Source organism: Furipterus horrens, unplaced genomic scaffold, assembly GCF_987537825.1.
Source record: "Furipterus horrens unplaced genomic scaffold, mFurHor1.1.pri manual_scaffold_6, whole genome shotgun sequence".
Taxonomy (NCBI): domain Eukaryota; kingdom Metazoa; phylum Chordata; class Mammalia; order Chiroptera; family Furipteridae; genus Furipterus; species Furipterus horrens.
In genome coordinates, this window is record NW_028327176.1 from 14941552 (window position 1) to 14957179 (window position 15628).

Below are 15628 nucleotides of genomic sequence, written 5' to 3' on the forward strand. Positions count from 1 at the left end.
CTCAGCCCAGTAGCCCAGGAGGCACTGAAGCCTGCCACCTTCTCTATGAGTAGCTTACAAGTGGATCCTTCAGCCCCAGCTGAGTCTTAAAATGACAGCAGCCCCAGCCGACAGCTTCGCTGTGGCATTATGAGAGCTCCTGAACAAGAATCACTCGGTGAAACTGTCCCTTGTTCCCGGCGCACAAAACCGAGATAATCAGTTTGTTCTTTTAAGCTACTAAAGTTTGGAATGATTTGTTATGCCGCAGTAGATAAACAATACATACCCCATAGAGATGCTCCAGATACATGGCTTTCATTTCTTCACTAGCTACTTATTCATAACCTTCTTGCCATCTGCCTTCTGTCCCCACCAAGGCTGCTGCTAGCCCGTAAGATGCCCTTGTGCCAATTAAGAAAGGGGACCCATTCTTCAAGATACTTTGCTCCCTTTGACTGGATTTTGTCATGGACATTCATCCTGTGATGACTGGGGTGGGAACGGTGTCTTCCAGATGGCCTGCTTCTGTGCGGGGGACAGTCCACACCACGGCCTGCAGCGACCCTGGCCCCAGTCCTGCAGAAAATTACCCTTCCAACATCAGTGATGACTTGGCTGTTTTGCAAATCTGATGATCTTTCCTCAGTTCTCCTTTTTTTTTTTCCTTTTCTTTTCTTTTTTAAAAAATCTTTGATGTTAGTTTTCTTGCATTTTTTCCCCATTACCACTTAACCCCCTTTTACACCCTCCCCCCTGCAAATGCCAGTTCTTCTTTTCTTTGATCTCTGTTTTACTTGACTGCTGTGAGCCACCCTGCATCCTTACAGCTCATTGTGAAGGATGGAAGGGAACAGAGCGAGGCTGAGTAAGGGCATAAGTGGGAGCTTGCTAAAAAGACTGATAGGCTATTACAACAACCCCAGCCCAGCCCAGCTGTGCACGAAGCCAGGCCTTTGAGGAGATTGACCCCAGATGTTGCCCGGGGTTGTCCCGCTCTCATTCCCATGGTCACCTTTGGTTCCAGCTTCCTGACCCCAGAGAGTTCTTATCCTCTGGGCCTCTCCCTTCATTGCTGTCCTGGTGTTTGCCAGCATGGAATTCATCTTTTGTTCCTTCCTTTTTACCCAAACCTCCCTGCTCTGATCAAGTGTGATAAAGCAAAAGGGGTGTGTTTTCATGTCAAACAGCAAATTCTCTGGAGACTCTGAGGTCCTGCGAGTCCTCCCTGTTCCCTCACAGCCCCATGGACGTAGCTCTGTTTGACTTTCTTTTCTTAGCTTCTCTCCTGCCCACTTATGCCTCCTGTCATGTCCGCCATTTCATTTCAAGCTTTATAAAGGTACTTTCCTAAGGGAAAACAGTTCCCTCTCTAAGAGGAATTCTGTTTCTGGATATTAAGCTAAGGGTTTTTTGTTTTTGTTTTACATGTCTTAGTACTTCTTAGTGGCTACGGATGGATTAAGTGTTCAAGCTCACCTCCCCAGATTGACTCGAAGTGGAGCATGCAGTTTTAATACAGAGAAGATCCATTTCCAGAATTCTTTCTCTGTCCCTCTTCCTTGGCATTCCCCCAGCACACGGCAGGTACTTTTTATTCTGCGTATCTTAGTTTCTACCACGGCTCAGAAACCGACTTTTGATTTGATGGCTTCCCCTCCATTGTACTTCATACAGGCATCCTTTTACTTGGAAAATGATTACAATGGAATGGGTGCCTGGGTTGTTCTCCATGCTGACCCAGCCTTGCTGTGATGACATTGTCTTTGACCAGCTCTGAAAAATCCAATTTAGATGGTCACCACCTGCAGTTTCAACCTTGTACTCAATGCTAACTCAGCCTCTCCTTTGTTTTCAAAACAATTTTCCTAGACTTTGCTGAACAATGTCTCTCTCTCTCTCATTGCTACTTTCCAAAAGTTTCCTAATCATGTCACAACTTCTCTCCCTCTTTGGATTTGGTGACATAATGTCTTTCCTTCCTCTCAGACCACTGTCTTTTTTCTTTAGATCAGCTTCCTTCTGCTGTTCCCCAAAGCTGGGTCCTGCCAGCCCGTTTTTTCTTCTTCCCTGGAAATGTCATCTACTCTTGGGGTTTCGGCTATTGCTTTTTCAGAAGTTACTAGATATTTCCTTTATTTATTTATTCGTGTATGTATGTCTTTTTTAACCATCTTAAGCATTTTTAAATGTGCAGTTCAGTGGCACTAGGTACATTCACATTATTCACAACCGTTACCAACCATCTCCAGAACGTTTTCATCTTCCCAAACTGAAGCTCTGTGCGCATTAAACACTAACTTCCCCTCCCCTCCCCCTCTCCCCAGCCCCTGGCAACCAGCATTCTGCTTTCTGTCTCTATGAATTTGATGACTCTGTGTACCTTATGCAAGTGGAATTGTACAGTATTTGTCTTTTTGTGACCAGCTTATCTCAGCATAATGTCCTCAAAGTCCATCCGTGTTGCAGCACGTCAACTCTTACTTGCAAACATGAGTGATTCTAAACCCGTGGCTCCAAGTCTTTACCTTCTTCTCAAGATTCGCTTCTATACCTCCAGCTCCCTTTTGAATTTTTTAGTAGGGAGTCATTGCAGTCACCTCAAAGTCCACGAGTCTAAAACCATACTCATCACCCTTCCCTCCAAATCAGAGTTCCTCATTTCTACCAACAAAACAAGCTTCTCCAGGCATTTTGCATCATGGATCATTTCTATTCCTTCTTCCTTTATCTCTCTGTGTTAAGTTACTCCACAGCTTATAAAGAGTTTATAGTTCTTTATTGCCTATATAATAAAGTCCGAAGTCCTCAGATCGCTCATAATCTGGTCTTGAATTAGCTGACATTAGGCTCAGTTGCATATGTCAGAAAACCCAAAACAATAGTGGCTTAAAGATGAGATTAAAGCATACTTGACAGCCAAGGACGGGTGCACAAAGCTGTTAGGGCTCCCCACCTGCCCTCAAGAACGTCCCTATCCTCATGGTTTAAGATGCAGATGGAGCTCCAGACATCACATCTGCATTCCAAGGAACAGGATGGAGAAAGGAGTACGGCAAAAGGACACATGCCCATTGCCATTTAAGGAGATTTCCTAAAAGTATCCCCACATCATTCCCAATTACATCTCATTGACCAGAACTTTGTCACCCGGTCACATCTAGCTGCCGGGGTGGATGGAAAATACAATTGTTAATCTGGGTGGCATGTTTGCTGCTAAGGAAGAAGAGTAACTAGATATTGGGTAGAAACTAGCCATCTCTGCTACAGGTCTCACCTCGGCCTCCGTGTGCGTTCTGCACACCCTCCTATTAACACGTCCTGCTGAAATGGGGTTATTTGACTTGTGTTATTGTTCCTACCAGGCTGAGAGCTCTTTAAGGCCAAGAATCTTGTTGGCTTCATTCCTGACTATAGTACTTGGAGAAGTGCTTGGCAAGGAGAAGGAGCTAAAAAATATACAGGCTGGAGGGGCTCAGGAAAGTGTCCCAGCACAGGGGGGAAGCTACTTTGGGGTAAATAGTCCTGTGCTAGAAAAAATAACAATAATACCAATAAAAATCAATAACGTCATATAGCATCATTATGCCATTTATGTAACCCTGTGAATTTAACGTGACACTGTTCCCCCTTGACAGAAGAAACAGCAGAATCAGCTATGTGGAAACACTGCTTATGGTCACATATCCAGTTGGTGCTGAGCAGGCTGGGAGCCTATATTCCCTCACTCCAAGCCCAGGTTCTTTTCCCCAGAAAGTGGGAGGCTGGAGCAGAATCACCTTACCTCCAGTGCACGGAGCCCCGTATTCTTTTGTTTTGTAAATGAATGAAGTCCTGGAGTCCTGTTCCAGGAGAAACCGGCAAATCCAGGAGAGGCCCTAAGGAGAATTTGAGAGCAGGCCTTTTGGGGGTGCGAGGGAGGGGATTACTCCCTATTGGGCTGAGCTTCTGACCCCTGTTAATTGCCAGCCTTGTAAATACATGGGAGGCCATGAACCTGGAATCTGCAGCTGCCTAGATTTCAGTAAGACGTTTGTCTTGGGGCCCGTCCCACATGGTGTGTTATTAAAGTACCATAAAAATCTCATTTAATTGATGATTGTCCCAAAACAAGAACTCAAGGACAATATTAGAGCCAGGTCTCCGCCCAGGGTAAACAATGTCATATACTGGATGAGACAGCAGGGCTGCTTATGTGTTTTTCTGTCTAGTTCCATCTCGGGCTGAGGACAGAAAGTTTTGTAGAACGCTGACGTGCTGTTTGGGCTTAACACTGATTCAAAACTCTCTCAGGCAGTCACTAGCACCAGGATTCTCCAAAGGTGGGACGGAAGCATCACCAGCTGGGTATTGTTAGAAATGCAAATTCTTAGACTTGTTGCAGGTTTATTATATCAGGTGGATTGTCTAGCAAACCCTCCAGGTAAATCTGAGAAAACACTGCTGGAGCAGGCACGCCCAGGTGAAAGTTGAAAAGGGTAGTCAGCAAGAGCTGGCAGGGAGAGCCTTGAGGAGGCCGGCCAGGTGTGCCCTGGCCTGTCTGGGGTGTTGGCTTTGAGGAGGTGCTAAGGCATTTTTCTAGTGCATGTTGTTTTCTGGGAGGAGGAGGTTCCTCCAGGAGGAGGAGCCATAGCCTGCAAGGGGCAGCAGGTTAGGAAACTGAGGAGGAGGAGGCTGGAGCAGCCGGCTGGGACAGGCAGGCCCCATCAGGCACCAGCGGCTAACGTGAGGCCGGGCCAGAGCAGCTGCTGGTCTCGCGGCCAGCTTTCTGGTGTGCGCTTGTGTGCGGGCCAAGGATTCTGGACTGCCCGGCTGTCAGTGAGCTCTGGCTGCCCGCCCTTGCTGGGAATGCCCTTCATGGCTGCCTTGCACAAGCAAACAGTGTTGATGAGCAAGTATTTCACTGCTCATTACCCCTCTCCCCCCAGCTCCTTGCTGTGGCAATGGGGGGACACTGCCTCCCTCAGCGGGGCGCAGTAGCATGTGTTGCAACAGGCACTGTCAACCCGATTGGTATGTCAGGCTTTTGTTTCCCATCTCAACCTCCCTGGGCGTTGCCATCCCACCAGGAACGAGAAGATGGATGGGATATCAATATTACATTTGCTCAGGGACTGGCATGCTGAGTTAGATGTGTCACGTTAAAGATCCACATGTCACTTTATGAAAATCTATTGGTGAAAAACTATTAATTGTCCCATGCTGTGATTAAATCCTCTGTATTTACTGTCGGGCAGAGAAAGTTCTAGCCTGCATGTGTTATGCTGACACTAACAATGTAACAGTCCTCGCAGACACAGCGCCATAGCTGTGTCTGCACCTGTGAACAGTCATGGCTAAGCTGGAAGGCATGCCGGAATCTTGGCTGTGGAGATGGGGAGGAGGGGTCACCTGTTTGTGGAGTTGGATTCTGAAGGAGGTGGCCAGAATTTCCTGCGTCTACACCAGTCATTGGGTTTGACAAATGATTAGAAAAATGAGGGTTTGCTGGAGTCCAAGTGTGGGACAGAGAAAGGGGAGTCTCTTGGTGTAGGTGGGTAAGCCCCCTGAAATGCCATCAGGTTTGGAGCTGGGTGAGTGAGGCATGGGCAGGTTTGAATCAAGGACCAGCCAAACAAACAGGGGCTACTGGCTAGAAACAGGAGCTACCTATGAACTAGGGTGGTGGCTGGATGGCTTAAAGAAGGCTGGTGGATACGTGGGTGTCTGTTGCAATAGATGTGTGGCCGAAAGGGGGGAGAGGCTGCATACCTGCCAGGACTTGCTTCCTACGATGAAAGGTGTCAGGATCTGCAGGAGGCAGGACGGCCGATGTAGGAGCCCAGGTGCACTGCCAGGAAACAATGTGAGTTATCAGTTAGACAGTTTCCGAGGATGTCACGGATTTTCCAAGCTTTAATTACAAGTCGACCTTCCACATGTGTGGCCCTGCCCCTGCCTTCCCTGGTGGCAGCTTTTGGAGCTTTGTTACTTCCTGAACACAGCAGGCTGTAGAGGAAAGCACTTTGGAGTCAGGCCAAAGGGATTCTGAATTCTGGTTTTGTTCTATGAATCTCAGTATTTTAAGAGTTTCTCTTCATCTTGCTGAGCTTCAGTTTCCTTGTCTCTTAAAATGGGATGCGTCATGCCTCCTTCACAGATGTTATTGCAGTCATGAGAATGAAGGAGGCCAAGCACTGCTTCATCATGGAGAAGGCTCTGAGTCAACTTTAGTTTCCTCTCTGCCTCCCAGCTCCTCCTTCCCAGCCCACAAGCTATACAGATTACTTGTTTCTCTCCCTATTATGTCCCAAATGCTTTGGGTAAACACACATTATGTCAGCTTTGTTGTAAACAGGGGCTTAGGGAGAAAGGAGTTTGTTTATATTTCTTTCACTTGGAAAGCCAGAGGCAATTTTCTTTCTTTCCTTTCAGTCAGAGAGAACCTATGCTGGATATTCTATCCTAGAGATCAAGTTCAGTCCTCTGGGCATGGTGTTACACAGCATCCAGCGCAATTACAGGGAAGGTTGGGGCCTGGGCCTCTTCCACAACACTGGTCATGGACAAGGAGTCTAGCTGGTTGCAGGCTGCGGAGAACCAGGGCGGGGTGTGGGCTCAGGTGCCTGGACAGGCCATCTGCTCTGTGCCACCGGGTTGGAACAACCCAATGCTTTACTCCCCTCTGTAGCAATGAATTTCTAGGACTCCCGCCTCATAGCCAGGAAGTGAATTTGGATTACACCACCTCAAACAACCCTGCTTGCGCTGTATTCCCCCTTTCCCCCTGGAGTCTGAGCTGTGTTTGCTGCTATTTGCAGCAGAGGGGAGGTCCATGGGACCTTAAGAATGTCATTCGGCTTCAGGGCTGCCTCGGCACTCACAGCCTTACAGCTGCATTTAATCTTCCCGAATGCTGGCGGCTTCCAGCGCCCTGGTGCCTGTGGGCGGGTGATTGGCTTGCCCCAACTATGCATTTGAGCTAAAGAGTCTTCAAAAAGAAGAGTCACATTACAAAGCTGTAGATATTCCTAAGTGCTGTGTGTCAGGGGTATGTGATGTGTGTATGTCATCCTGGCTTAAGACAAACTTTGGAGAGCTGCTGGGTTTCCAGATGTTTTTGCCTCATAGACTGGTGACATGGACATGGAAATTTGGGGAAGACATAGGAGAAAAAATGGCAAGGAAGAATAACGGGGGCTGCTATGGGACAATTCTGGAGGAGGAGAAAGATGAGGACAGAAGAGAGGAGGAAGAAAAGGGAGGAGGGAGATGGGCAGGGGGAAGGAGTGTCACGCAGCTCTGTGTAAGCACAGTGTGTCCCCACAGAATGCCAGGTGCTGTTCCCAGCATCTGCAGTCATGTAGCTCACTGAGCTCTGCTGCCGACAGCAGGGTGAGGAATCTACAGGGGGAAGGTGTCACAGGTAATGTCCAGCACTACAGGCAGCTCCCCAAATGCAGCCAGGGAGGCATCTCGGCCTGGAACATGGCCTTTTCCATTCCTTTGGAAGACATCACTGTAAGCTCTTTTAGGACCTGGACTGGGCCGGTGTTGTTTACTGCCCTGTCTCCAGGGTCTAGCACCATGCGTGGCACAATGTAGGTGCGTAATAAATGCCCGTTGAATGAAGAGGAGTGAATACTTAATTTAATACTATGAAAAATAACCGCGGAAGACTGCTAGCCCAGACAGAGCTCACTATACTAGTGCCTCTTAAATTTATTTTGAATGTTGTGCTGCTCTCTTTGAAGATGGAGGAAGAGGTCTAGAGTCAAGATTATAAATGATCTGTATAAGCTGGAAAAGAAAGGGAAATGGCTTCTCCCCTGAGAACCCACAGAATGAATGCAGCCCTGCTCTCTCTCTCTCTCTCTCTCTCTCTCTCTCTCTCACACACACACACACACACACACATACACACAGTGCATATTAATCTCCCGAGAATCTTGTTCGAAAGTGAAATGCATATTATGATTCAGTAGATTCGGGATAGGGCCTGAGATCACACTTCTAACACCTTCCAGGTGATACTGAGGCTTGGGCCACTCCGAGCAGCAGAATCTTCATCTTTCCTAAGAGCTGGCCAGTCATCACCTACTGACTTGACCTAGCAACCTTTGCATCCTCACAGAATGGTTGTGAGAAAGCCCAAAGGCTACCTCACCAGAAAGGGGAAGTTTGCTGGTTGGAACTCCAGGAGAATTTGTCCCGGCCTCGTCTGCAGCCTGCTGAGCTCTGTTGCCTGGTAACCAGGACCAGACACTAGGGAAAGGAAGCATTTCTGCTCTTCCTGCTTTACCCCGCAAAGGAGAGGCTTGTGACCTGCAGCCTCACTGAGAGCCCTGGTGACCAGAGCTTTGCAAGATGCCAGGAAGGTGGTCACTAGGATCCCATGGGCAGGGGAGGACAAGGACCATTTTGTTAGGGGTCTTTGCTGCTGGGGTCTAGGCCTTTTGAGGTTCAAACATCTCTTTTTAGCTTGAATATTATATCTGGTGACTTCTGGACATACCCAATGACTCTGCTGTGGAATCCAATCCAGCTCTACTCAGCTACCATCCCCTCTGTCTCCACCCAAATCACTGCCACCTCGGTCGTTTCTGCCACCCCCTCTGGCTCACGCCCATACCATATTACCACATCAGCCTGTGGATTAAGCACCATTATCTCCACTTAGAAGTACAGGGGAATGAGAAACTTAAGTTCTGTATCTGAGGTCTCAGTGTTAGAAAGTGGCATGGCCGGGACGAAATGTCATCTGATTCCAGAGCAAGTGTCCCCCACTGACCAGTGCCTCCCTATAGAGGCCCTATGTGCCTCTTCCCATCCAGTCTCAGCTGTAAGCCTGTGGTTTTTACCCTGGCGGAGTGGTGCATATTTGTCTGACCCTCGGCACAGTGCTTGCCCAGACAGAGAGGGAACTCGGATCTCCCTGGGTCTAGGGGCCACCGCATCGGGTTATGGTTGCGCTTCTGTGCCGAAGCAGCAGACTGAATGGGTCACGTCACTCAGACTCTTCATTCAGTAGGGTGGATGGGCTGGTGATTACAACTTACATCTGTAGAGTCAACAACCTTCAAAAGACATTTATTTGTTTCCCAAAGCAACAACCCCCTCCCCAACTCTGCCCCCTAGCCTAAGCCTGCAGTGTCAGCAAAAAGATGCTAAGTCATAAAATACAGATAATAACACCTTACATTGTTATAGCAATGCACACTTTCAAAGAGCCCACAGTACTTTATTCCATCTTAATCCTCCTAATGCCTCCTTTTAAGGTAGGCAGGACAGCTGTTATTACTCTCATTTTATAGATGGGAAAAGCGAGACTCAAAGAGGTCAGGGGACTTGCTCAGGGTCTCAGATCTAGGTCCAAAAAGCAGACTGTCTGCCCCTAGTTGCTCTTTTGGTCACATGCACATTCTGCAGTGGTCCCCTATCTTGGACACACAGGACACTGTATTCAAGTCCTGGCAGATTTATTACTAGCAACTGTCATTTCTTACTTTATTACCAAAAAACATAACTCTTAGGAAAACATCTGAAGATTAACCGACAAAGCGCTCTGAGAGCCGAGTTGGCACCGAGTGAGAACAGGACATGGAACACCCAGGGGTGGGGCAGGAATGCTTCTGGTGGAAGGGGTACAGGGACCAGAAACCAGGAGATCCAAGATCATGCTCGGAGATTGCTAATGTGGGGAGCAGCAGGCAGCGGTATGTCCCCCATCCCTGGCAGGCCAATTCAAGTCTGGGAGAGCCATGGGGGCAGGAGGCAGGTAAGGCCCAAAGTCTGGGCTGTAAGAACCCAGACCCAGAATGCTGGAGAAAAGTTGTTAAGGATTCAAGTCTGGCAACAAACAGTCTGGGCAAAAAAAAGGAGTCTAGGCAAGAGACCAAGAATACTAAGAATGGAGCCTGACACCAACTCAGGTTGCATAAGCAGGGGCTGTTTTTAGACTTCCTGTCCAAGATAGAATTAGGTGTAAGTGTTTAGGTTGGTCTGAATCCATGGGGAAAGGCAAGCAGGCCGGTGGACAGTGGTGGGAGAACCAGGAGCTGAAGAGCAAGGGCAGCTGAGTTTCCCAAGCTGACAGGCTTCAGGACACCGTTCCGTACTGTGCTTCTGAGTGTGTCAGGAAGGAGGGCTGTGTGCCAAACAAAGATGGGAAATACTGGATCAGATGTAGTTAAACAAGCTTCTTTATTTCAGAAGTGCTCAGCGCCTTTAATATGCAAATATGCCAGGTGAATTTCTAGCTATTGAAAGCAAAGTTTTCCAAACTTTTTGAGTCCCCCCTTCTCCCTTCGCCGCCCCCCCCCCCCTTTTGGACTTGCAACATATGTTAACGTCTCCAGAAGCACAGTGCGGGGAAACTCAGTCCAGCCCTCCTTCACTCCCTCAGCTGGACCATACCTGGGACACTTTTCTGCTTCCCACACGTGGGCCCTGGTCTTTCCCCTCATCCAGAGTGTGCTGGAAGAACAGTTAGAAACTGAACAAGACAGCACTGTAATTTTGAGATGGGCCTACCTTTCCATGTCTAATTTGATTAGCATGTTTCCTGCCTGTTTTTTTTTTCCTATGCCTTTTTAAAGCTCACTTATCATAGTCTAATATATTTAAAACTAGTGTTTGAAGTCTTGTACACTGGGGTTGGCAGCCAAACTATACTGAAATTCAGAATAAAAGATCAACAGAGCCCGGGTATCCCAGCCTTTCTCTGACCGCCAGGATATAAGCTGCTTGCCTTGTTCACCCAAATGAACAGGAACCACCGGGCTGAGTGGCGTAGGGGGCAGCCAGGCCCTGTAGTTCCCTTGCATCAATCATTGTGAACAAAGCCATATGGGCTAGACCTGGCAACACTCCTTGATTGTTTTCCGTCTGGAATCTGTTCTCTTTCTGTTTCTCCCAACTCTGGCCTCAGCCTCTCTATATCGGGAGGTCTATTGGTCCTTGGTCTACCACAGTGGTTCTCCAACCTGGATATTCATCAGAATTACCTGAAGAGCTTTTTAAAGGCACTGATTGCTGGGTCCCATCTGGGGATTTCTGATTGAATAAGTCTGCGATAGAACCTGAGAGGGGTTGCATTTCAGTTACAGTCCCTAGTAATGCTGTTGTTTTTGGTCAGAGGACCCTATTTTGAGAACTCCTGGCCTGGAGTTCCCAAACATGTGTATCAGAATCAGTGAGGAAACCTGGTTACTTGGAGATTCCTGGACTCACCTCTGCCCCGCAGAATTGGATTGCTAGGGGTCAGTGTCTCGGTGGCCTCTCCCTGGCCTGGCCTCTGATGGCCTATTTTCCTCCTTCTTGTGCCAAGCAGGTTATAATGGGATGGTGGCCACTCCTGTAACAAGCTTCTATAACTTCCATTACCACAGAAATCCACCACCTCCAACATGATCAGGAAAGCTGAAAAGAAAGACTTGTATTCACCATTTTATTAGTTTTATGAAATTTTCTATCTGGGCATATACTTTTCCCCCTCTAGTGAAAGAAAAGTATCATTTGCATATCACTGACAGTTTGTCAGGTGTTTATCTTCAACAGTAATTCAATGGAGTAATATTAACCCCAATTTATATATGAAAATACTATGGTTCAGAAGGTTTAAGAAATTTGGTAATGACTTCAGGTCCCATAATTTCCCCATTATCCAGTGCTGGAGAGGAAGCTCTAGGTAAGTGTAAACACCTTGATTTGGGAAGTAAGTTCCTCCCCTTCCCACCTGGGGGTAAGAATACAGGCAGAATGAATGGCCCTGCCTGATTCTGGCGACCTCCCATTGTCGTGAGCCCTTGGATATCAGGCTGCCTGATTTCAGGTAATGTTTGTACAAAGACATCTTGATAGGGCTCTTAAATTAGAATTTCATAAAAATTAGTCCTCAGAATTGAGAATAACTGAGTAAACATAATGTGGATGTATTTAGATATGCTAAACAATTGAATTGAACATATAGTTTTTATTTTCACTTGCCAGACACAACTCTATTATATAAATATTATTATTCTCATTTTAAAAATGAGGAAACTCAATTAGATCAGGTGACCTATCCAAGGTTATGGGGTCAGAAGTGACAGGACTAGAATTTGAAGTCTGTCTGACTTCAAAACCCATATCCTTGAAATGAAAAAGATTAACACGAACAAGTGTTGGGGAAGATGTGGAAAAAAGGAAACCCTCCCATGCTCCTGATGGGCATACTAAGTGTTACAACCACTATGGAAATCTATCTGGTAGTTTCTCCTAAAGTCAAATAAAAGTACCCTTGCTTTGACCAGGGTAGCTCAGTTGGTTGGATGTCATCCTGTGAAGTGAAAATTCACTGGTTTGATTCAGGATGAGGGCACACATCTGGGTTGCAGGTTTGGTCCCTGGTTGGGGAGTATATGAGAAGCAAATGATTGATGTTTTTCTCTTGGATCAATGTTTCTCTCTCTCTCTCTTTCTTCATCCTTTCCTCTCTCTCAAAAAAAAATAATTAAAAAAAAAGTACCCTTATCATATGACCCAGTCATCTCATTCCTAGGTATTTATCCAATAGAAAAGAAGCAAATACACATATAGATGTGTATATCATGTTGATAGCAGTTTTGTTCACCAGGAAACTATTGAAATGTCCAACCGGTGAATGGGGCATGGTAGTACATCCATACAGTGGAATACTACTCAGTAGGGAAGAAGAACACAATGAAAATGAACCACAATATGGATGAATAAAGAACATTAAACAAGCCAGACATCAAAGAATGCATACTCTGATTCCCTTTATATGAAATACTGGCAAAGGTGGAACAAACCTATAGAGGTGCATGTGCAAGAGTCAGAGACTACAACCCTGTTTTTAATCTCCTGCTGCAGTTGAGAAAACAAGGCTCAGAAGGGTTAACTAGCTTGCCCAGGATGATGCAGCCAGCAGGCAGCCGCTGGTCTTGACCTCGGGCTGCCCTGCTTGACCTCACTTGTTTTGCTGGCTCTCCTCTTGTTGGGAAAGTGTCAGCTTACCATTCCCTCAGCCTGTGGGTGGAGTGTGTGATTTAGTGGAAAGAACACAAGTGCTTTTTTAAAATACATTTTATTCCTCAATATAACATGTAGGATAAAATGTACCCATTTTCAGTGTAGAAATGAATGCATTTTGAAAAATATAACTCAATGGCAATCAAGATGTAAAACAGTCCCATCACCCAAAAATTCCCCCCTTCATGCCCTTTTGCCCTCAGGCCCCCCATTCCAGACCACAGAATACACTTACCTGCTTTCTGTCACTATAGATATATTTTACCTTTTCTAGAACTTCACACACAAAAAAGAGTATGCACTCTTTGATAGATGACTTCTTTAATGTTTTGAGATCCATCCATGTTGTTGTGAGGATTAGTAGTTCGTTCTGTCTTATCACTGAGTAGGATTCTATTGTGTGGCTATCCTGCAATTAGTTTATCCTTTTCACCTCTTGTTGAAGTTCTGTGGGTGCCAGTATTGACCTGGAAACTACATTATGAACAAAACTGCTAACAAAATTTTTGTGCAATTCTCTGTGTGGGTATTTTTTTGGGGGGGGGGGGGCGCGGAATACAGGACTGTATTGCTGGCTCCTGTGATGTTACCTCCCTAACACTTTATTTGTGGATTGACCCTGGCACTCTTTAAGTGTCACATGTTATATACCATATGGGCACTTTCCCAAGAGCAGCAGGGTCACCCAACACAGAGAGCTTAGAAGTGGCCCTTTGCTCCATCGTTTATTTTCAATGTGCTGTGACAACTGTCCTCCAAGCTCAGGGAGTTAGCGAGTGATAGAATCAGCTTTGAAATCTGTCTGACAACAAGCTGTCAGAGCAATTAAAGCCAGAGCTGGCAGTTGGGCGCTTCACAGCCTCAGTGTGAAATGAAAATAATGATGATCTAATCAGACCTGACAAGAAGACAAAACATGGCGATTATCCAGTCCACGTTGAATATAGATTTATATGCACCCTTCCCTAAGGGCAAATGTTGCATTCAGATATAAGCTAATGATACGAAGGTACATGGATTAGCAAGACATTTGGTACATGTCAATAAACCACTATGCTTTTTAAAAGCAATGTTTGAAATCATAGCATTCTGAATTCAACACCCCACAAAATTCTCTAAGCTTAATAATAAATGTTTAAAGGCCTTTTCTATCTTTTTAAAGGTAGATTCTAGCAGAGGCAAAGAATCACATGCAGTAATGACCGAAAGAAAACCAGGGAAATCACACAGCCTAAGAAGAACAGGTGCCAGTCTGTACACACTGTTGGAAGATACGAGAAAACATGGCTAAGCATTAGAACAAATTATGAAGCAGTGGGCATCTGGATATAATACAGATGTGAAAACCCCAGCATGCTTTAGCCTAAAGTATTGGTTGGATTGTTTCAGTTATGAACTATACATACAGTTGCTGTGTGCATGTATACCACTAAAAGAACAACATACCAGTGAAGATATATTCTCAACAACTTTTTTCTTTAGTGAAAACAATTCTTTGGAAAAACTCTGGATTGTGTCCTCACTAATTGAGAACTTGAATATAAACATTCCTTGGTAAGAATACAAATGTAGCACCATCAATGAAATTCTTTCCCTGTATCATTTGCCAGTGAGCTATTGCTTCAAAGCCAGGAGTGTACAAAATACAATAAGATACCATCAATGTAGTAATTGTTACAAAAACAAGACTTTTTAGTAAAATGAAATCCTTACAACATTTTTGTAATGAGATTGTTAGCGTGAAAGTATTTTGGCAATGTGCTTATGAGAGCCATTAAGCTTGAAGACAAATTATGCATTTTTTTTTTTAAATCAATAGACAGTTTCAAACTTGCCGACCTTTTCTAGTATGACAACTGGTTGTCAGTAATAGGTTACCTAGTAAATATTCTAGAAAAAAAAGAACCTCACTTCATGGAAAAGAAGTAATTGCTTTTCAAAAGTAACTTATGTAGTGCAAAGTGAGAAGGTGCTTTCTAAAAACAAAGGTAAGGGAGGGAATTGACTTTGAAAACAGATGCTTGGGAATGTTGCTACTGCTCTGTGATTCAGCCACTGACAGTGATGAGTTTTATCTATAAAAACTCACATAGCTATAAATTTAAAAATCCACTAAGAAGTAAATTTTAAAAGGAAGAGTGTCAGTGGGGTTTGAACAAACCCTTTTGTGAAAAATGAGACATCTTCCAATTAGTTTGCTAAAAAGGAAAGATTGAAACCAGGGAGCAGGGTCTTTTATTAGTGACAGGTCAATGAAAGTCTTTGTGTAACTGAATGACAATCATGATTTAGTTAACACGACCAGCCTCTTCTGTCTGGAGCCACCCCTGTTTGTGAGGAATCTTTTTTTTCAGCTATGACAACCTTTGAGAGCAAGTTTACAAACAAAAATAACATGAAACCAGATCAATAAATCATTGTGGTACAAAGTTTTACATCAAGATTTTTAAAAGTACAGAAACACATTCAATCAAAATGTTTTCCTTCCCCCAAATGTTACTACAATTTTAACAAGAACAAAAGCTCATTTCAGCTTTATTTTGTTCTTTAACAACTTCTGTTTTTGTGAATGTTCTGTGATTTATATATTAGTACAGTTATGCACATATATAATGCATTAATATCTCTATATTGAGAT

At 45.1% G+C, this 15628-nt stretch overlaps 1 long non-coding RNA gene across 3 annotated transcripts in view; it reads left to right on the plus strand.

Annotated features, from left to right (window-relative positions):
• Nucleotides 1-9621: 9621 nt before the first annotated feature.
• LOC150005707 (uncharacterized) overlaps nt 9622-15628 on the plus strand; it is a 29243-nt gene continuing 23236 nt past the window's right edge. For all 3 annotated transcript variants that reach the window (XR_016511893.1, XR_016511892.1, XR_016511894.1), the window contains exon 1: nt 9622-9736. This is a non-coding gene — a long non-coding RNA (uncharacterized LOC150005707). The remainder of the gene's footprint in view (nt 9737-15628) is intronic.